The 22405-nt window shown below is 38.6% G+C and overlaps 1 long non-coding RNA gene across 1 annotated transcript in view; it reads left to right on the top strand.

Moving 5' to 3' along the window:
• The window catches only part of LOC131382120 (uncharacterized), a 31251-nt gene extending 16920 nt beyond the window's left edge, over window positions 1-14331 (top strand). The window contains exons 2-3 of the long non-coding RNA XR_009211309.1: window positions 9551-9673; window positions 14303-14331. This is a non-coding gene — a long non-coding RNA (uncharacterized LOC131382120). The remainder of the gene's footprint in view (window positions 1-9550; window positions 9674-14302) is intronic.
• Window positions 14332-22405: the final 8074 nt, after the last annotated feature.

Genomic DNA, 22405 nt, shown 5'->3' with positions numbered 1-22405 from the left:
AATTGAGGAGAAATTTTTGCAACATATACTTTAGCAAAAAAAGATATATTTAACCTGTAAATAATGCTTTTTATAAACCAATAGTATCAAATTTTAAAGCCAACCTCATGAACTAGCAATTCTCAAAAGAAACGCATAAGTTCAATAAATATAGGAAAAGTATTCAACCTTGCTAAGTAAAGATATGAAAATACAATCAAATAAGCTAGTACTGAGCAAAATTATTTTAAATTATAATGTCCCCTATAGCGTGAAAAGAAACAGGAACAGTGGAAGGTACAATTCTAGGTGAGAATGAAATTTTGGTGTGTTTCCAGAAACAAAGTTTGTCCAAACATATGCACACAAAACACACACACACACACACACACACACATTCATACACATAAAGGCATTAATATAGAAAGTCCACTTCTAAGGATTCATCATAAGGAAGCAATGGACATACAAAAGAATGCTCCAGTAAAGATCTCCAATGGCAGGAATTTAGTAAAAATGAATTATAATGATATATGAAACATAAAACCTGGCAACTAATGAAAATCACTTATTGATGACTCTTTAATGTGGTAATATTTATAATGTATGAGAAATAAAAACAGTTAACTTTTATTTTTTAAAATATGCACACAAAGCAAAAGACTGAAAACAGACACAGAAAATAGTGGTTTCTCTGTGAGAGGTAGGATTGGACATAGGAGAGGATAGAAAAACTGCTATTTTTTGTAATTTAAAACATATATTATTTGTGTTTTTATAGCATCCATGTGTTGTTTTATAAGTTAAAAACTAATGAAGATGTTATTTTTACAGTCTTCTTCCAAAAAATTACTGCCTAAAAATTTCAGTTTATATTTTAGTTGTATAGATATGCAGAAAAAGCTGGGAAAATATGTACCAAAATGTTAATAATATTTGCTACTGGTCATAAGATTACTGGGTGTTTTTGTTTGTTTGCTTTGTGCTTTTCTGAATTTTCTCTTTTTTTAATTCAAGGTTTATTCTTTTTTATTTTCCTTCCAGCTTTTAACTTAGGTTCAGGGAGTACGTGTGCAGACTTGTTACATGAGTAAATTGTGTGTCACTGGGGTTTGATGTACAAATTATTTTGTCACCCAGGTAGTGAGCACAGTACCCAACAGGTAGTTTAATTCTCACCCTCCTCCCATCCTTCACCCTCATGTAGGCCCCAGGGTCCATTCTTACCCGCTTTGTGTCCAAGTGTACTATATGTTTAGCTCCCACTTATAAGTGAGAGCATGTGGTATTTGGTTTTCTGTTCCTGTGCTAATTTGCTTTGTATAATGGCCTTCAGCTGCATTCATGTTGCTGCAAAGGACATGATTTAATTCTTTTTATAGCCGCATAGTATTCTATGGTGTATACGTACCACATTTTCTTTATCCAATCCACTGTTGATGGGCATCTAGGTTGATTCCGTGTCCTTGCTATTGTGAAAAGTAATGCGCGATGAACATGTGTGTGCATGGGTCTTTATGCTGAAATTATTTATATTCCCTTATATATCCAGTAACAGCATGCTGGGTCGAATGGTTTAAATTATGTTTTAAGTTATTTGAGAAATCTCCAAATTGCTTTCCACAGTAGCTGAACAAATTTACATTCCTACCAGGTGTGTATAAGCATTCCCTTTTCTCCACAATGAATTTTCTAATTTAACAAAATCACTGCAATAATAATAGTCATTTGTAAGAAAAAAAAAACCCCAGAAAATATAAGATAATTTTAAAAGATTTTTTTAAATTCAGAAACAATGCATACACAGTTATGTTTTTACTTTAATTTCAATTTTTATTTTAGATATTGAGAGAACTCCAGAAAAGTGCATTTATAAATAGTTATTCACCTAGCTCCCAATGTCTTTCTTTTAGTCACTAAATACTAATTCTTTGAATGGTTACTTACTTTGTACCACAAACTAAGATGACTATTTTTCCACAACTCACCATCTTTCAAAAAAACTGTAGGATATAATCAATTTGCCTTCTTTAGAAAAGAAATTAGACATATTGTCAAAATATTGTATAACTGGATTTGAATTGCTACAATTATAAAACTTACAGAAATTCTAAGACAATTAAATATGACATTTGGGCAAAATGGCCATCAGGCCAAAATAGCTGGGGGAAGGAGGTATGGGCAGAGAGGCACTTGCTGATACAGATGCCTCTGTAGGTTACAACCCTAATATATCTTGATATAAACGTATAAAACTTTTAAAGTGTATCCAAATTTATAGTGTAAAGGGATTTCTGAGGACAGTGGCTTCTCCTAAATTAGGAAACCCAGAAGTGTATAAGGATCCTTAATTAAGTTAAATAATGCCTAAAGAGTGTCTAATGTGATTGTTTTCAAAGGAAAATGCCGATGTGTTCATAAAACAGGTATCAGTGAAAGTGATTTGGAGTTAACTGCTGTACCCAAGTTTAACTTGAAGAAATTTTCTAATTAAACATCACCTATTCCTTTAATCAAATCAAAATTTAGGTCCTGTAGGTCAGCTGAGATCAAAACCTAAGGTTTGTCTAATCAGCATATCAGTATTAGCTAAAATTATGCCTCTGAATGATGGCAGCTAATAGGTGCACATGGCAGTTTCCTCCCAAAGGATATTTTAAAATATGTTCTGCCATTGTTGGCTTTTATTGAGCTTCTTGCTCTCTGCATCTTTCAAAGAAAGTTATAAAATGAACTGATTTCCACACACAATTTGGTTTCCTTATCATCACATTCTCCCATTAGGGCCTTGGAGGCATTGCTTCAGGAGCTCTGGACTTCAGTCCTCACTCGAGAATGAATTAGTTATACAAGCTTGAGCACACCTGAACATCCATTTCCTTATCTGCAAAATGAAAGCTGCAAACTGAATGATCTCTAATATTCCATCCAGTTTTATAATTTTAAATCTCTTAAGTCACAAAATGAGTTAGTGCTCAGTACATTTAACTGATGGAAATCAGTTTCTTAAATAATCTCATTAAACAAGGTGCATAACTTCCTAGATGTGTAGGAGTGTTAACTGCTTTAGAAATGTGTACTAGTCCACTATTGCCTTTCAAATGCTGCATAACACACCTAACCAAAAATCACTGGCTTACACAATTACTTACCCTCCTGCTCACAGGAGGGTAAGTAATTGTGTAAGCCTCCTGCAGTTGTCTTGGACTGCTCTGTCTCAGCCTCCAAAATGTAGGATGGCTAGAGCAACTCTGCTCCATGTGTCTCATTCAGTGGTCCAAGGTGGAGGGGCAGCAGATACCTAGAGGCTGTTTTATTAATGAAGGAGTTTGGAAGCTCCAAAAGGGGCCAGTGGAAAAATCAATGCTTCCTAATACCTTGGTTCAAACTGGCAGATTATCACTTCCACCTACGCCCATTAGCCAAAGCCAATCTTATCACCAAGCCTAACATGAATGAGCCAGGGAAACAGACCCTTCCACTGAGGTAGGGAGTGGACAAGGGAGTAAGTACTTCTGAAAAAAATTCCAGTCTATCACATTGACAGACAGCCCAAAGAGCAGAGCTCATGAATGCAATTTTCTTTTTTTCTTTTTCTTTGCTAAGATAGGATTTTGCTCTTGTTGCCCAGGCTGGAATGCAATGGCGTGAAGACTCACTACAACCTCTGCCTCCTGGGTTCAAGCAATTCTCCTGCCTCAGCCTCCTGAGTAGCTGGAATTACATGTGCCTGCCACCACACCTGGCTAATTTTTGTATTTTTAGTAGAGACGGGATTTCACTATGTTGGCCAGGCTGGTCTCAAACTCCTGACCTCAGGTGATCCACCCACCTCGGCCTCTCAAAGTGCTAGGATTACAGGCATGAGCCACTGTGCCCGGCAAATGTATGCAATTTTCTAAATGACTTAATTGAGTGGATAATTAGCTATCATTCATTGAACCAACACATGTTTTGAAGAACCTTCTAAGTGTCAGGCAGTGTTCTAGGAGCTGACAGGGCTTGCTGGCAAAATAAGATATGCAGGGTGAGAGAAAAAAAGATAAAGATGATGACTCCTAGGTTTTAGGCTTGTAGAAGCTGGATGATGGTACCATTTACTGAAACAGGGAAGAGCAGGAGAAGTAGGTTTGGGTGGGAAGTTAAGGAATTTGCTTTAGACTTTCACCATGTGCACTGGTCTTTACATTTTATAAAGTGCTTTCACTCACATTATGTCCTGTTACTTTTCATCTGACAAGGAAAGGTGGTGAATAGCCTGTTTTTGTTTTCCATTGCTGCCTTTAAAAAAAAAAAAGGCACAGATTTGGCAACTCAAACAATACACATTTATTATCTCATGATTGCCTTGGGAAAGGACTTCAGGTAGGAATTGACTGGGTCTTCAGCTCAGGTCTCACAGGCTGAAATCAAGCCAACTGTACTTTCTCACCTGAGTTTCTAGGTGAGCTGTTTTAAGCTCACTGGTTGTTGGCAAAATTCTCTTCTTTGCAAGTGTGGGACTGAGATCTTTATTTTCTTTCTCCCATTGGTCAGGGTTGGTCTCAGCTTTTAGAGGCTCCTTGCCCCCATAGGAAGATCACAACATAGGTGTTTTCTTACTATAGGTTAGCAGGAACCTCTCTGACTTATTCTGACACCAGCTGAAGAAAACTTTCTTTTTTTTAATGGACTGGTAATTAGATTAGGATCGCCCAGATATTTTGGGACTTTAATTCCATCTGCAAAATCCTTTCACAGAAGTACCTAGATTTGTGTTTGACTGAATAAATAAGGGCTAGGAATGTTAGGAGGGGACCATCTTTGGAATTCTACCTACCACAGAAGCCCGCTTTGCAGATGACTCAACTGAACCTTGGTTAAATTGACTACCATCAGAAAGCACATCTAGTGGTGAGGCTTATATCTGATCTTCATCTTATGATTCAGTCTAGAGCTCCTTCCACCATGCCATGCCTCCTCTTTTTCTCCAGGCACACTTCCTACAATACAGTGACCACTTTCCCACTTCTTTCTTATGAGCCCTGAACTGTAAACAATGCAGCACCCTACAAAATTATAATTGCATTATTATTTACATATTCATGTGTCAAATCTCACATAGCACTTTATAAGCACCGTAGGAATTAACCAAAGCAGGGAGTTTCTAGTTGTACATTTAGAGAATCATGGCTATGCACATTTGATGTTAGCATTTCTTTTGAAACATTTTCACAGCCATAAAAGTAACCAGGATGCTATTAACCAACATGTTAAAGTGGTGCTAATACTATTAACAATATCTTTTTTTTTTTTTTTTTTTTTGGGGGGATGGAGTCTCCCTCTGTCACCCAGGCTGGAATGCACTGGTGCGATCTCAGCTCACTGCAACCTCCGCCTCCTGAGTACAAGTGATTCTCCTGCCTCAGCCTCCTGAGTAGCTGGGATTACAGGTGCCCGCCACCACACCTGGTTACTTTTTTTGCATTTTAGTAAAGACAGGGTTTCACCATATTGGCCAGGCTGGTTTCGAACTCCTGACCTCAAGTGATCTGCCCACCTCGGGCTCCTAGTGTGCTAGGATTACAGATGTAAGCCACAGCGCCCAGCCCAATATCATTTTTAAAAGTACTGTTTTCAAGTATTTATCAGAAACAATAAGTTAAACAAAATTAATCTGGCAATATAGGGCCTTTTAAAGCTTGTAATATGCTAATATGTGCTATAGAGCAACAAGAGGGAGATATAACATATGAAACTTCATGTAAAGCCTTTTTTCTATCAAGCATTTCAAAGTGCTAGCTTGCCACAAGACACTTTAGTTTTACGTAAGACCAAGTCCCTTTCACTCATCACTGTCAAGGAGTATCCCTTACCTCTGTAGCTTTCGAGGCCATGGGTAGTGGTAGGATGGATAAGCCCATTCTACCTTAAGAAACTCTGTGTCCTCAAAGTGACCAGTGGAAAGGTGTTGTCAGTCTGTTGCTATTCAGTGACAAGTGTACCTTAAAGAATGGAAATAAAAACACATCAAAACTGGAACTTTTTTTTAGGCCTTATAAAATATATTCCAGAAATGAACCTGGAGAAAACAGAAGGTCTAAGGAAATACTATATTGGGGAAAAGAGAGGGGGAAAAAGGCATCTAGCACAGACATAAATTTTTATGTCAGCGGACCTAAGATGGATATCAAAGTGCATATTAAATTTACCTAGGATAACTAATCTAAATGACCTAAAAACCAAATCTGCTATTAATCCCAAACTTGGTGATAAATCTATGGCTGGACATTAAAAAAAAGATGACATGCATAACTTATACTATGTACATCAGGTTCCAAAGCACATAAAGAAAACTTGGGAATGTATTACATGTGACCTCAACTGTACACTAAATTCTGAGCAGTTCTTGCTTTAGATTTTTAGTTAAGAGAAATATTCATAGCATCATTTTTTCTTGATCAGCATAGATGAACTGTACATAAAAAAGACATTTTATTCTTTCAATCAGTACTATTTCTTCAAGTATGTTCATCTTTTTCCAGTGCTCTTTCAGCTTCTCTTTCTCATCATCAGGAGACATTATGGGTGGCCTATTGCTAAGCTTTGCAGAGAAGAAACCCAGCAAACCTACATAAGGCTTATTGGAGCTCATAGCAAGAGCTCAACTGAGAAATAATTGGAAAATGATCGCTAAATGACCAAGTCACTGCTGCTGCCAGTGGACAGAGCAGCATATCCTGTTTACATGCCCATCCTGAGAGCTTCAATAAGACCAGCTCAGAGATTGTAAACTTCTTAATTACTTAAACCTAACCTCTGAGGACTTCATAGTTGGGTGGAGTAGGGTTCTAAGTTTTCTTGGACCAGCCCACTTTCTTTTCCAGATGCTCTTTCTCCACTCTTCAGTGCCTGCTCCAAGGGATCATCATCTTTTTCCTGGGAACTAAGCTGTTTCATTGCTCAGGGGACACTTTGACACCAACAGCTTAAACAAACACCTTTTACGTTCTTACCACTCTTTTTTTTTTTTTTTTTTTTTTTTTTGAGACGGAGTCTCGCTCTGTCGCCCAGGCTGGAGTGCAGTGGCGCAATCTCGGCTCACTGCAAGCTCCGCCTCCCGGGTGCACGCCATTCTCCTGCCTCAGCCTCTCCGAGTAGCTGGGACTGCAGGCGCCCGCCACCACGCCCGGCTAATTTTTTTTTTTTTGTATTTTTAGTAGAGACGGGGTTTCACCGTGGTCTCGATCTCCTGACCTCGTGATCCGCCCGCCTCGGCCTCCCAAAGTGCTGAGATTACAAGCGTGAGCCACCATGCCTGGCTCTTGCCACTCTTTTTACCAAACACCCTGCTATCAACCTAGAAATAGTGGCTTGAAAATATCAGCTGTAGTAATAGGCAAAGAAAAATTGTCTCCTCATATTTTCTACGAGTGTGGTCAAGGAAATAGCATATTAATATTCAGAAAGATAACCATATTCTCATATAAGCTTAGTAGTAGAGCTTTTCTCATAAGAAGCTCTGTATTCTCTAGTTTGTGCAATTATTTATCTATTTATTCGATTAAAAATTTATCAAGTTTTCAACGTGTGCCAACACTGTCTTAGAAGGTGGAAATGCAGTGATAAAGACCAGCATCCCCAGTGAAAAAAAAAAGTACAGTTTAGTGGAAAAGTAGACAAATATTTGCAATGCAGTGTGATTGAAGTTACAATAGCCATTATCTTGAGGTGAGATTGGATCGTAGAGGCCAGAGAGTTAGCCAAACCTGGAAGAAGGAAGCATGGTACAAGAGAGCAAAGGAGGGCATATTTAGGCTGGATTTGAAATGATAAATAGTGGATTATTTATTTGTTTACTTACTTTCTTATAGTTAGGGAGTTGATTAGTTACTACCCACATTGTTCCAGAAAAATGTAAGGAAACTTTCAAAAATGTCTATAATATCAAAAGGTAACAGAAATGCAAAATAAGGTTTTTGTTTAAAGTGGAGAAGCAGGGACAAAGGAAAAATAGTGGGGAAAACCAGTTGACCTAAGAGTGAAATTCAATGCATGCTAGTAAATGTCTATGTGTTTGTAAGATGAGAACCACAAATTTGGTTTCAAGCCTTGCAGCAGCCATCATAAAAAAAGGAATTATGAATTAGTCCTCAGAGAGATGAATTCAAAATAAGAGCTGATATTCATTCAGTTAAGCATTTGCAAAACAGAGATAAAGAGAAAAATCAGTAACCTACGAAGTTTTCATGTAGTAACATAGTCCACGAGTGAGAAATGAGGATGGGTGAAGCTACAGAGGTAAGGGGTCACATTAAACGGAGCTATCAGAGGATTTTAAGAGCGAGTTGACACTGTCAAACTTTTTATTTTAGGAGTCTGAGTGGGGCAGTTACCCAGTTAAGAGCTGATGAGGACTTGCAGGTTATGGCAGTGGAACTGTAGAAAGTAGAATGAATTCAAAGGATATTAAGGAGTTGGAATTGACAGGACTATAGATAGAGAGAGGAGCAGGTGCCATACAGGCGAATTGTACTTCAAAGCCTTTGGGTTTTGCGTGTTTAATCTTTATGATAGAAATTCAGTCTAACCAGACCGTCTACAAAAGATACAAAAGGAAAGTCTAATGTGAACTAATTTATCTGATTACTTTTCTCCAATAAAACAAGACGGGAGAAAAAATTTTAGAACAATTGCATTTCTTGGGGTAAAACACTGTCCTGGTTTGGGGAGGATTCACAGCTATGGGCAGCTGGGAAGGCAAGCTGAGCAGCCCTGCAATAGAATTGGGTGGAAAGATTGGGGAGGGGATGCAGAAAAAGAGAGAAGGATGAATCCCAAGATGTATTTTACATGGTTAAGAATTTTGCCTAACACTTGCTCAGTGGAGGTGAGATGACAGTGACATGTATCAGATTTAAGAATTCAGTAGCATACACTTTGACCAAAACTAATTTTATTAATATGGTGATTTGCTTTGAGAATAATATATCTGGTTACTGGTTTCTTCGTTTTTTTGTTGTTGTTGTTGTTGTTTGTTTTTTTTGGTTTTTTTGACTCACTAATTTTGGTTCATTTTTCAGCCCTTTCTTTTTACCATTTTTATATCTTTTTAGGGCTATTTCTCTGTTTATTTGAATTAATTTTTAATAAATGATTCTATAACCTCAAACTCAAAGAATAAATAAGTTAAATAAATTAGGGGTAATTGGGTATAACAATAATGATGATAATGGCTATTTATGGAGTACTTATTATGTGCCAGAGATTCTTAGAAGAGTTTTTACATTACTAATTTAACATTTACAATAACTCTGTGATGTAGTTACTATTAATATCACCATTTTACAATAACATATAGCAAAATAAAATGGCTTGTCCTAGGACCAACCCTCTTCACTTTTTAACCCAAATCATATCTATACTGGAGGAATTTCACCAGAAGAATCAGTGTGCTGGTACTCTAAATATTAATGTTGACTGAATGAATGTCACTAATATTTGACCCTCTAGAATAACATCTTACCCTTATTAATAACAAATGATCATCTTAATAATATATTCCATTTGCTTTCTTATTCTGCCCTCACAGGATCCCTGTGAGGTAAACGGGCAGAGGACATTGAAGAGCCATAGAAGAGACAAAAAGAGAACAAAACAGCCCGCTTACTCCTGTTCTGTATTCTTCTGAATGTGTAAATCATTTTTCCTAAAGGTATAAACTTCTACTTCTGGTGTCTTACTAATTTATTCTAATACCTTAGTAGCTACAAGTGGCCCCTATCAACATAACTGCTTGTTATTTCCTGTTGATGGTATAGAATGTTCGACAAGGTTCTCAAACTTCCAATAGTAATATTAACTTCCTGGACTGTTCACAAAACCTCAGTGAAAAGTCTCCAGGGAAAGTAACCATGAAAATAAACAAAGATCAGACACTTTATTGAAGTCCAAGCCACTAGAGAAGAGCTTAGTGATATTATATCTATTCTATATTTTTATGATGGGAAACTATGTTGCCATTATACTTGATGCTATTGCTGCCATACATGCCTTGAAGTAGAAATTGGTGCATTCTCTAAGGAGGGAAATTTAACAGTATGTATTAAAATCACAACACTCATACCAATCGATCCAGCAATGCTACATCTGGGGTTTGTTCATAAAGATATACTCTCACATGGGTGTAAAAATATTTAGTTATGGATCAGCCCTGCTTTGAGTAGAAAATGTTAGAAACAAACTGATAATAGAGAATTGGTTAGATTAATTATAATACACTAAACAATTTAATACTATACAGTACCCCCCATCCATATTTGCACTTTTAGTGGTTTCAGTTACCCTCAGTCAACTACAGTCTGAAAATACTACAAACAATAAGATATTTTAAGGGCAGGGGTGGGGATGGGGAGAGAGATCACATTTATACAACTTGTATTACAATGTGTTGCTATAATTGTTCTATTTTATTATTGGTTATTGTTGTTAGCCTCTTTCTGTGTCTGACTTATAAGTCAAACTTCATCATATATATATTTATATACGAAAAATATTGTGTATATATAGGGTTTGGTGCTATTTGTGGTTTCAAGCACCTACTGAGGGTCTTGGAACATCTTCCTTATGGATAAAGTGGGTGGGGGAGACTACAGTAAAGACAAAATTTAAAAAAGGAATAAGGTAATTCTACATATACTACTGATAAAGTAAGACTGCCCCAAAGATATATTAAATAAAAAAGCAACATGCAGGACAATTTGCATTGTATGGTATCATTCTTGTTAAGAAAGAGAAGAAAGAAGAGAAGATGAAGAAATATTAAGAGGAAAAGGAAAGGAAACAGAAGGAGAAATATATGAAATGCTTCCATATGAATGAAGACTCTAGAAGGATATATAAAGCAATAGCGGGAATTGCCTTTGAGGAAGGGTATTGAGAGGCTAAGAAGCAGGAGTGGGAGGGAGACTTATACACGTGTATCTATTTGGATCCTCCAGGGAGATGCTGCCAAAATGAAATTATAAGTACAAGAGATCTATTGGGGAAAACATTTGTAAGATAAAAGGGAGGGGAATTAGGAGTAGGCAAGGAGAGTCTTCCAACTGCAATGTGGGTTTGACACTTGAGAAAGGAGAGAAGAAAGGAAGAAAGATAGGACAGGAGGAGCCTCAGAGTGCAGTGCAGCTCTGAGGGAAGTTCCAGCCAGGCCATTGGAGAACCAAACATCCAGTGAGTGCCCAATAGAGGAGTCCCACATCAGGCAGAAGTGCCCTGGTGCCAAAACCCTCTTCATGTTCAGTGCCAATACATTGCAGCCTCAGCATAAACACTCTGGCAGATCCTGAAGTGTGGCAGCTGGAGGCTGTCAGCTAACAGATACTGCTGTATGTTGAATAATTTTATAGGGATGGTGTTGAATAATGCTTAATGACTTAATGAATAATAATTAATGATGAATTTTACATGTAATATTGTTAAGCGGAAGAAAGATTTAAAACATAATTTAGATAGCATAATCCCAGTCTTTTTAAAAAGAATACATGACAGGTAGAGAGAGAGAGAGAGAGATGATAGCCAGATTGATCGATCTATCTCATGGTACATACCAATGCATAGTCACAAAAAGATTGGGAGTACATGTAAAAAATATTAACAATGATATAGCTAAATATTGAGAATAAAAGTTATAGTTATCTTTCTCATTGTGCTTTCCAATTTTTTTAAATTTACATTGAAGATGTAGCACTTTTTTTTTTTCAAGGAAACTCCACCAAATAGGAGTTGAACAATAAGAACACATGGACACACATCTAGGCCTGTAGGGGGGTTGGGGGGCTAGGGGAGGGAGGGCATTAGGACAAATACCTAATACATGTGAGGCTTAAAACCTAGATGACAGGCTGATGGGTGCAGCAAACCACCATGGCACATGTATACCTATGTAACAAACCTGCACATTCTGCACATGTATTCCAGGACTTAAAGTATATTAAAAAAAAAAAGTCTAAGATCCGAAAGCTGGTAAGTGACCGAGCTGAGAAAACAAATCTCAGACTATTTATTTATATCTCTCTGTATAAAAAAAAATCTGATTAAATTTCAAAAGCGTTTTTTCCACTCTCATTTTTTAGTGATTTATGGAACTCTGAAAATATGAGCCAATTGTATTCTAAGGACACGCTCTGTGTTCACTCCCTTCATAGTTGACAATGATTAGATATGTGAATCAATCAGATGAGACTATGTTGTCTGGAGCTACAGATCCTATTCAGGTTGTTCAGTGTCTAGCAGATCTCTTAAAACTGATATGCTTCATAATACAAGATCAGCATGCATGTGTTTCCAAAGGAACGGTGGAAACATGGAAATGCAACACAGGATTGCAGACCTGCCTCCCTAAAACCAAATAAGAAGAGCCCTCAACACCCTTGTCAATGTCTACAGACATAGTTTTTGTGTAATATTAGTCCCAGTGGAATTTATATTCTATAATGAAATAACTGTTTGCATACAAGTCTTATCCTGCTGGTTAGTGTGTAACTTCTTTTAAGGCTAAGGAATTGGCTTTATCCATATTTTCAATCTCTGGAGTTTGCAGTTCTTTGTAATAATATAAATGTTGACACTTACGGAGTACTTGAAATTACGAGGCACTATACTATGCTAGAAACCTACATGTAAAATTTTATTTAATCTTCACAACAACCCAGGAAATATGAACTAGATTATCCCATTTACAGATACCAGAGGCCCAGAGAAGTTAATTAATTTGCCCAAGATCAGATGAGTGGGAGGTGGTGAAGTTGGGATTCCAGCCCATATTCTAAGCTATATTGGTCAGAATTTAGTTGATATTTGCAGTTAAGTACCCAAGTACATATTATAGATCAAGGTCTGGCAGACTATAGCCTGTAGGCCAAATACAATGCACTGCCTATACTTGTCTGGCCCACAAGCTAAGAATAGTTCTAACAAGTTTAAATAGATAAGGGAAAAAATAATATCTTGTGACACATAAGAATTTTATGTAATTCAAATTTCAGTGTATTTTATGAGAACCCAGCTCACTCAGTCATTTACACATTGTCTATGACAGTTTTCCCACCATAGTGGCAAAGTAGTTGCAGTAGGGACTGTATGGCATACAAGGTGTGAAATATTTACTGAAGGAAACAAAACAAAAAAATCTTGCAGACTGCTGCTACAGATGAAAGCATTATCCTTGTATTTCCTTGGAATCAGCCAGAGAGCTTTTTATAAAACAGGCTCTAGACCTACTAAGTTAGACTTCCCAAAAGGGAGGTCCAATAATCTATGTTTTTAAAAATTCCCCCAGGTAATTCAGACAATAAACCAAATTTGAGAGCCACAGCCAAGAAGCACTTTGGCCTTGGGCAGTTACTCCTTGGGGACCCTTTTATTTCTAAATAAACAACACGTAGTTGGGACAGCTAAAACCCCTCCATGCTCCAGAACAAACCACCTACCAATCCCTGACATGACAGAAACTGGGAAAAATGAAAGCATTCAAAAATGAAGAGGATTAAGGAGAGACAGGTTCTTTTCACTGTTTGCACATAGTTCATTAGAAATGACACTTCTGAAGAGCGGGAAATGACTTTGTGAAAGGATCTACTTATCAAATTCAAGAGTCATGTTTGCAACCAGCTTGTCTCTTTCTGCAGAAGAGCTGCTTCCGCTTAGGACAGGGCAGCTGACAGACAGCCCTGGCACTCAATCGTCTCCTACCATTAAAAGCACAAGTTTGAGAAGGCACATGAGCCTGCTTCAAGCCCAGCGTCTTGAATGAATATTCAGTCCTAGGTTCTAATGCCCATCCCTCAGAGCTTGCTAACTGGCTTTTACTTCTATTCTCACTCTGAATTTAAACCCACAAATCTCACCAACTGGGATCCCAATGCCATGTCTCACTTTACAAGAAGGGGAATGTTTAAACACAGAACTCCAAGAATGGAATGAATAACCTGAGTTAAACATGCCCTTATGGGAGTTGGAACCTTTCCCAAAAAGGAACAGCAGCAGCCCAAAATGATAAATTATTCTCATATTGCAATTTTACCTAGGGCCTTTGTGGCAGAAACCATCCATGTGCCTCTGAGGATTGGGGCTAGTCCAGGAAGCAAGGAGTTAGGAGACTAGAACCCAGTCTCATGGGTAACCCAGTGTATCTCCAATGCTATATCTGGGAACTATGCTAAAGATGTTCTTTCTATTTCTTCCTTCCCATAGCCATCTTCTGTACAAGATTTGCTGTGACTAGTTTTTTCAACAGAGATGATGATTAGTTTTGCTAATTGGTTACCTACCTTCTCTTGCCTAGGCCTCACTCAGCCAAAGAACACAAGGGAGAATTTTGTGTCAGGTACTGTGCCTTGTGCTTACTCATCTTCTGGGCTTATTAACTCCATCTGTGACTTCCCAGTAAAACAAATACCTTGTCTGCACACAGAGATGAAACCTACAATCAACTTCAGGAACACTTACCAAACAGAAACTAATCAAACTCACTCATCTTGGAAAATTGCCCTGGGTATCACTCCCACCCACCCTTCCTCCTTCCCTACCCCTAGGTTTTTCTTCTTCTGTGGCCCCACAAATAAATAACTTGACTTATACTTAAGCACCTGTGGTGACTGGGTGAACTGTTAATTATAAAATTCGGATATACCATCTGGGTTAACATTTGGCTGAAGACAGCTGAAGCTCTCAGTGCTTCTGAGAAAAACTATGAATAATCTTTTCTATTAATTATTATACTATTTTCCCCAGCTGGTGTTTCCTTGTTTCTCCTCTCTGCCTATCCAAATCCTAGCACTCCTCCAAGGTTCCGCCAAGTCCCTCCTTCTCCAGTATGCTTGCTCTGAATTCCCAGCCCACATGATAAATCCTAGTTGTACTTATAGTCAGTATCCAAAAGTTGATTCCTTAATTATCTTCTAATTGTTTCACATGTATTAACTGAAACTCCTGAATGTAGGGGCCTTACACTCTTTTGCATCTCTCAACGTGCACAGCACCCCATATAAATATTTAGTTAGCACTGAATTTCATGTACATTTCAGGACATGAATAACATTGAATTATCAATCTGAAGGGCAGGAATCCAGGGCTTCTTACTCTTTGCAAGTGTCCCACAACCAACCACATTATTGGATGCTCTAGAAGCACTCAAACTTCTGAAGATTAGAAAACCGTACATATAAATACTCTGAAGGCCCAGAATACATAACCTTATAACTGGAAGGATCTTTGAAATAATCTAATTGAAGCTTTTCTTTTTACAGAAAACTGAGATCTAAGGAGGCCAGGTGATTCTCCAAGAACAAGCAGCCTGTGAGTGGTAAAAACAAGGTCTTGCTTTTCTCTCTTCTGTACTTTCGTGGGAACAAGTACCCAAGATTTAGTTCTGTTGTTACACTTGGACATGTCATTCTTGGCTTCCTGATCCTGAAGTACACTCGCCTGACCGGCTAATCACAATTACACGCATAGGCCTAACCACAGGTCATCAGATCCTTTTGAGTGCCCTCTCATGATTATGATTTTCCTCTAGAATCTATAGCCAGAATGTCTCCCCAAGACCCAAGGGCATCCTTTCAAAAATTATCCCAGACGAGCTTGGTTGTATATTTGTTTCCTCCAAACTGTAATTGTTCCTTTGGTCTTTGATTTTCTCAGACATCATTATGCAGTTACCATTACACTGCTAGCCTGAAGAGCTGGCCACACAACTCTCCTCAGAACAGCTGCCAAATTTGCCAGTGGTGCTATTTCCTAGGCTGAGGCAAGCAGGGTAGCATTTCTCGCTTTTAGGAACTAGAATTGCTCCTTTGTTTTTTAAGCTTGAGGTAAAAGGCTTTCCTCACATTTACATGAGTACTAAAACCAAATCCCTCCAGCCAGAATGCTATCACATTTGCAAGACCTGCCATTTCCCTGGCAGTTCCATTTATCAGAATCAGGGAGGTAAACCGGAAGCTGTCTGTGTGGGTGCCCAGTGAGGTCACTGACACGCCAAACATTGGATGAGGTCACAATTTGACCTCTTGCTTTTTGATGCTCCGTCGAGCTTTGGCCTACAAATTGTGCCTGAACTGTTCTCAAAGAGTATTGTTTGTTTTACTTTGAGTCTTTCATCAACTCTGAATGAACTACAGATAGTAATGATTGGAGGAGCTCCCAAGAAACAGGCAACAATGGTAAAGCCTTCCCAAACATTTCTAATGATCTGTGCCCTCTGACAATACTGGTACTGGGCAAAATTGCAATGTTCACCTCCGTATGATAGGTATTCCCCTACTATTGGGGCTGCCTCCATCTAGGCATCCAGACCAGTGACCCCACGGATGGCCGTGATTTCTCACTGTGCTATTTGTTTTCATGCTTTCCACTAAGAAGCACCTGGAAAATGAAACTTGTCTGTCCCTTCCTCACTCCATAAATCAAGTCTCATCTGTATTAGCCCATGGGGGCCCTGATTTCTGATAAAACTAGCTACACAAGCTATGTAAATTTGAGGCGTTTCTTTAACTTCTCTCTATTAAGTTTTATCATTTTTAAAAAGAAGAGGTGGGCCAAATGCTTCAAGCTGCTTTGTGGTTTAACACTGAGTCTGTCAGTAAACTCCAGTAGGAGTTGGCAGGGGGATTAATATAACTTCCTCGCTGTACTTACTCTGTGTTGCACATTACATTTTAATAGACAACCTCTAAAAATTACGTCTTTCAGTGACTTCAGTAAAGGCAATTTCAGGCCCTGTGGCAGATCAGTGACAGAAATATTTCTGACCAGGAAGACTTTTCTGCATCATTTTCACAGACACTGTTGGATGATAGAAAAAGATCTGATTTGATATCACAAAAGCCTAGATTTGAATGTAACTCAACCACTTATTGGCTAAAAGACCTTGGGCAAATTACTGCAGTTCATTCCAAGTCAATTTTGTCAACTATAAAATATCTTAATAATACTTTTCTCAAAGTCGTATTGTTGTTTTTGTAATGAAAAATAAAATAGGAAAATATATTAAAGCACCTAAACAATACCTGGCACATAAAACATGTTCAGTGTTAAGACCTTTTTGATTTCTATCTAAATTTATCCTGCATATGTAAAAATTCAAAATTACTTATTTTGAGTAATCCATAAGGTGAATCTTTTCATTTTCTATGTGTGAGATATGAATTATTAATGTAGTAAAAAAAAAAACCCTGACAGATGAGAGAAAGCAAACTGAAAGTGACTTGTAAGAGACATATAACTCAATCATGTCATAGCTATTTGTTGTATATTATTTCAGAGGTCTGGCTGCACATTTCCACTGCTTCAGGAGGCCAAATTAGCTAGCCTGACCCAGGAATGAGCTCAATTTGCAGCTACCTAAACACATGAAACTCAAAAATGTCCTTTTCTTTAATTCTAATAGAAAAATAAAAAAAAGAAACTAAAGCTAGGTTTTTTTGAACAGGGATACAGAGTCTGCCTCCCCTAGCTCCCTCAGCTAGCATCAAACTGAGGCCTAGAAGATAAATATTGCCTCACATTTTCAGGAAAAAGTCCAAAAACCACCCCTAAAGTCCTTCCCCTGTAGGCATTTCCTTTTCTCATTACCTTTCTTACAGGGAAATTGTAATACACAGTCCAGTGAGTCATCGCTTGTTCAAATATGGCTCCAGCCGTGAGGACGCTGTGGAGAGAATTCTCAGCATGGACATAGTTGGACCACATTGGCCTAAGAGGCTGAGATACCTCAGGAATTAGGGTTACAGGCCCTCCAACCAGAGGGTTAACTTGGGGGAAATGAGTATTTTGCTCTTTTATCACTAAAAGATAGAGATGTCCCAAACTAGTGATGTGGACAGCAGCATTCTATAGCTCTCAGAGGTCCGTGGCTTGCATAATGGGACACTGCCTTGGGAGGAGGCCACACTGTTTTTGCACCCTCTCCCTCAGTCCTATCCACCTCCTGCCTGTCCCTGCTTGCCCCAGAGCTTCCTTTCTCACCTCCCCCTCCATTCACCTCCAAATCTCATTTCCTCAACAGGCCTAAAGTAGATGGAAGGAAAAAATCTTGGAGATTTAAACCAATTTAAGTATGAATAACTAATCCTATTAATCCAAGTAGTGGCATTTAAGACAATGGGCAAAGTAAAGATTTAGTGACAGGTGAGGTCTCCTGAGAAAATTGTCTCTTCCCTTCATGGTCTTGGGTAACCTATGTCAGTAGCCAGGTTCACCTGCATATTCTCAAATCCAAAATTTCCTGAAAAAAGAAGATGAGGGATGGATGAGTTTTAGCTAGAGGAACTCTGGTCTCAAATGGTAGTATGGTCAGCCTGAAAAACTACATCAGGGATGTCCAATCTTCTGGCTTCCCTGGGCCACATTGGAAGAAGAAGAAGAATTGTCTTGGATCACACATAAAATACGCTAACACTAACAATAGCTGATGAGCTAAAAAAAAAAAAAAAAACTGCAAAAAAAATTCCATAATGTTTTAAGGACGTTTATGAAATTGTGTTGGGTCACTTTCAAAACCATCCTGGGCCACATGTGGCCCATGGGCTGTGGGTTGGACAAGCTTGAACAGTATGATAAAATCAATTTTAGAAGGGTTATTTTTTCCTCAGGGTACCATGAAGTCTGTTAAAACAAAACAAACAAACAAAAACTGAGTGGTCACAACTTTGTCAGAAAAGAAGTTTAAACATTTCTTTTTTTATTGGGTTTTTGTTTGTTTGCTTGTTTGTTTGTTTGTTTTTGAGGCAGGGTCTCATTCTATCACCCAGGCTGGATAGCTCACTGCAGCCTTCAACTCCAGGGCTCAAAGTGATCCCCCTTCTTCAGCCTCCCCAGTACCTAAGACTACAAGTACACTCCACCCCACACCCAGCTAATATCTTCTCTTTGTTTCTAGAGACAGGGTCTTCTTATGTTGCCCAGGCTAGCTTTGAATTCCTGGCCCCAAGTGATCCTCCCACCTCAGCCTTCCAAGTCACTAGGATTACAGGCGTGAGCCACTGCACCTGACCCGGGAGGAGTCTGAACATTTCTAAGAGTCAAAGATTCAGAGAGGGTGGAGCCAAGATGGCCGAATAGGAACAGCTCCGGTCTACAGCTCCCAGCCTGAGGGACACAGAAGACGGGTGATTTCTGCATTTCTGTTTGAGCCACCGCTGCTGACACCCAGCCAAACAGGGTCTGGAGTGGACCTCTAGCAAACTCCAACAGACCTGCAGCTGAGGGTCCTGTCTGGTAGAAGGAAAACTAACAAACAGAAAGGACATCCACACCAAAAACCCATCTGTACATCACCATCATCAAAGACCAAAAGTAGATAAAACCACAAAGATGGGGAAAAAAAAGAGCAGAAAAACTGGAAACTCTAAAAAGCAGAGCACCTCTCCCCCTCCAAAGGAACACAGTTCCTCACCAGCAATGGAACAAAGCTGGGCGGAGGATGACTTTGATAAGTTGAGAGAAGAAGGCTTCAGATGATCAAACTACTCCGAGCTACGGGAGGAAATTCAAAACAATAGCAAAGAAGTTAAAAACTTTGAAAAAAAATTAGACGAATGGATAACTACAATAACCAATGGAGAGAAGGGCTTAAAGGAGCTGACGGAGCTGAAAGCCAAGTATCGAGAACTACACGAAGATTGCAGAAGCCTCGGTAGCAGATGCGATCAACTGGAAGAAAGGGTATCACTGATGGAAGATGAAATGAATGAAATGAAGCAAGAAGGGAAGTTTAGAGAAAAAAGAATAAAAAGAAATGAACAAAGCCTCCAAGAAAATCGGGACTATGTGAAAAGACCAAACCTACGTCTGATTGGTGTACCTGAAAATAACAGGGAGAATGGAACCAAGTTGGAAAACACTCTGCAAGATATTATCCAGGAGAACTTCCCCAATCTAGCAAGGCAGGCCAACATTCAGGTTCAGGAAACACAGCGAACGCCACAAAGATACTCCTTGAGAAGAGCAACTCCAAGACACCTAATTGTCAGATTCAGTAAAGTTGAAATGAAGGAAAAAATGTTAAGGCAGCCAGAGAGAAAGGTTGGGCTACCCACAAAGGGAAGCCCATCAGACTAACAGCTGATCTCTTGGCAGAAACTCTACAAGCAAGAAGAGAGTGGGGGCTGATATTCAACATTCTTAAAGAAAAGAATTTTCAACCCAGAATTTCATATCCAGCCAAACTAAGCTTCATAAGTGAAGGAGAAATAAAATACTTTACAGACAAGCAAACGCTGAGTGATTTTGTCACCACCAGGCCTGCCCTAAAAGAGCTCCTGAAAGAAGCACTAAACGTGGAAAGGAACAACCGGTACCAGCCCCTGCCAAAACATGCCAAATTGTAAAGACCATTGAAGCTAGGAAGAAACTGCATCAACTAAAGAGCAAAATAACCAACGAACATCATAATGACAGGATCAGATTCACACATAACAATATTAACTTTAAATGTAAATGGGCTAAATGCTCCAATTAAAAGACACAGACTGGCAAACTGGATAAGGAGTCAGGACCCATCAGTGTGCTGTATTCACGAAACCCATCTCACGTGCAGAGACACACATAGACTCAAAATAAAGGGATGGAGGAAGATCTATCAAGCAAATGGAAAACAAAAAAAGGCAGGGGTTGCAATCCTAGTCTCTGATAAAACAGACTTTAAACCAACAAAGATCAAAAGAGACAAAGAAGGCCATTACATAATGGTAAAGGGATCAATTCAACAAGAAGAGTTAACTATCCTAAATATATATGCACCCAACACAGGGGCACCCAGATTCATAAAGCAAGTCCTGAGTGACCTACAAAGGGACTTAAACTCCCACACAATAATAATGGGAGATTTTAACACCCCACTGTCAACATTAGACAGATCAACGAGAAAGAAAGTTAACAAGGATATCCAGGAATTGAACTCAGCTCTGCACCAAGTGGACCTAATAGACATCTACAGAACTCTCCACCCCAAATCAACAGAATATACATTTTTTTCAGCACCACACCATACCTGTTCCAAAACTGACCACATAATTGGAAGTAAAGCTCTCCTCAGCAAATGTAAAAGAACAGAAATTATAACAAACTGTCTCTCAGACCACAGTGCAATCAAATTAGAACTCAGGATTAAGAAACTCATTCAAATCCGCTCAACTACGTGGAAACTGAACAACCTGCTCCTGAATGACTATTGGGTACATAATGAAATGAAGGCAGAAATAAAGATGTTCTTTGAAACCAACGAGAACAAAGACACAACATATCAGAATCTATGGGACACATTCAAAGCAGTGTGTAGAGGGAAATTTATAGCACTAAATGCCCACAAGAGAAAGCAGGAAAGATCCAAAATTGACACCCTAACATCACAATTAAAAGAACTAGAAAAGCAAGAGCAAACACATTCAAAAGCTAGCAGAAGGCTAGAAATAACTAAAATCAGAGCAGAACTAAAGGAAATAGAGACACAAAAAACCCTTCAAAAAATTAATGAATCCAGGAGCTGGCTTTTTGAAAAGATCAACAAAATTGATAGACTGCTAGCAAGACTAATAAAGAAGAAAAGAGAGAAGAATCAAATAGATGCAATAAAAAATGAAAAAGGGGATATCACCACCGATCCCACAGAAATACAGTCTACCATCAGAGAATACTACAAACACCTCTATGCAAATAAACTAGAAAATCTAGAAGAAATGGATAAATTCCTCGACAAATACACCCTCCCAAGACTAAACCAGGAAGAAGTTGAATCTCTGAATAGACCAATAACAGGCTCTGAAATTGTGGCAATAATCAATAGCTTACCAACCAAAAAGAGTCAGGACCTGATGGATTCACAGCTGAATTCTACCAGAGGTACAATGAGGAACTGGTACCATTCCTTCTGAAACTATTCCAATCGATAGAAAAAGAGGGAATCCTCCTCAACACATTTTATGAAGCCAGCATCATCCTGATACCAAAGCCTGGCAGACACATAACCAAAAAAGAGAATTTCAGACCAATATCCTTGATGAACATTGATGCAAAAATCCTCAATAAAATAATGGCAAACCGAATCCAGCAGCACATCAAAAAGCTTATCCACCATGATCAAGTGGGCTTCATCCCTGGGATGCAAGGCTGGTTCAACATACGCAAATCAATAAATGTAATCCAGCATATAAACAGAACCAAAGACAAAAACCACATGATTATCTCAATAGATGCAGAAAAGGCCTTTGACAAAATTCAACAACACTTCATGCTAAAAACTCTCAATAAATTAGGTATTGATGGGACGTATCTCAAAATAACAAGAGCTATCTATGACAAACCCATAGCCAATATCATACTGAATGGGCAAAAACTGGAAGCATTCCCTTTGAAAACTGGCACAAGACAGGGATGCCCTCTCTCACCG

The sequence above is a fragment of the Hylobates moloch genome, unplaced genomic scaffold (assembly GCF_009828535.3).
Source record: "Hylobates moloch isolate HMO894 unplaced genomic scaffold, HMol_V3 SCAFFOLD_20, whole genome shotgun sequence".
In the NCBI taxonomy this organism is placed as follows: domain Eukaryota; kingdom Metazoa; phylum Chordata; class Mammalia; order Primates; family Hylobatidae; genus Hylobates; species Hylobates moloch.
Note: the sequence above shows the minus strand (reverse complement) of the source record. Positions and strands in the feature narration are given on the sequence as shown.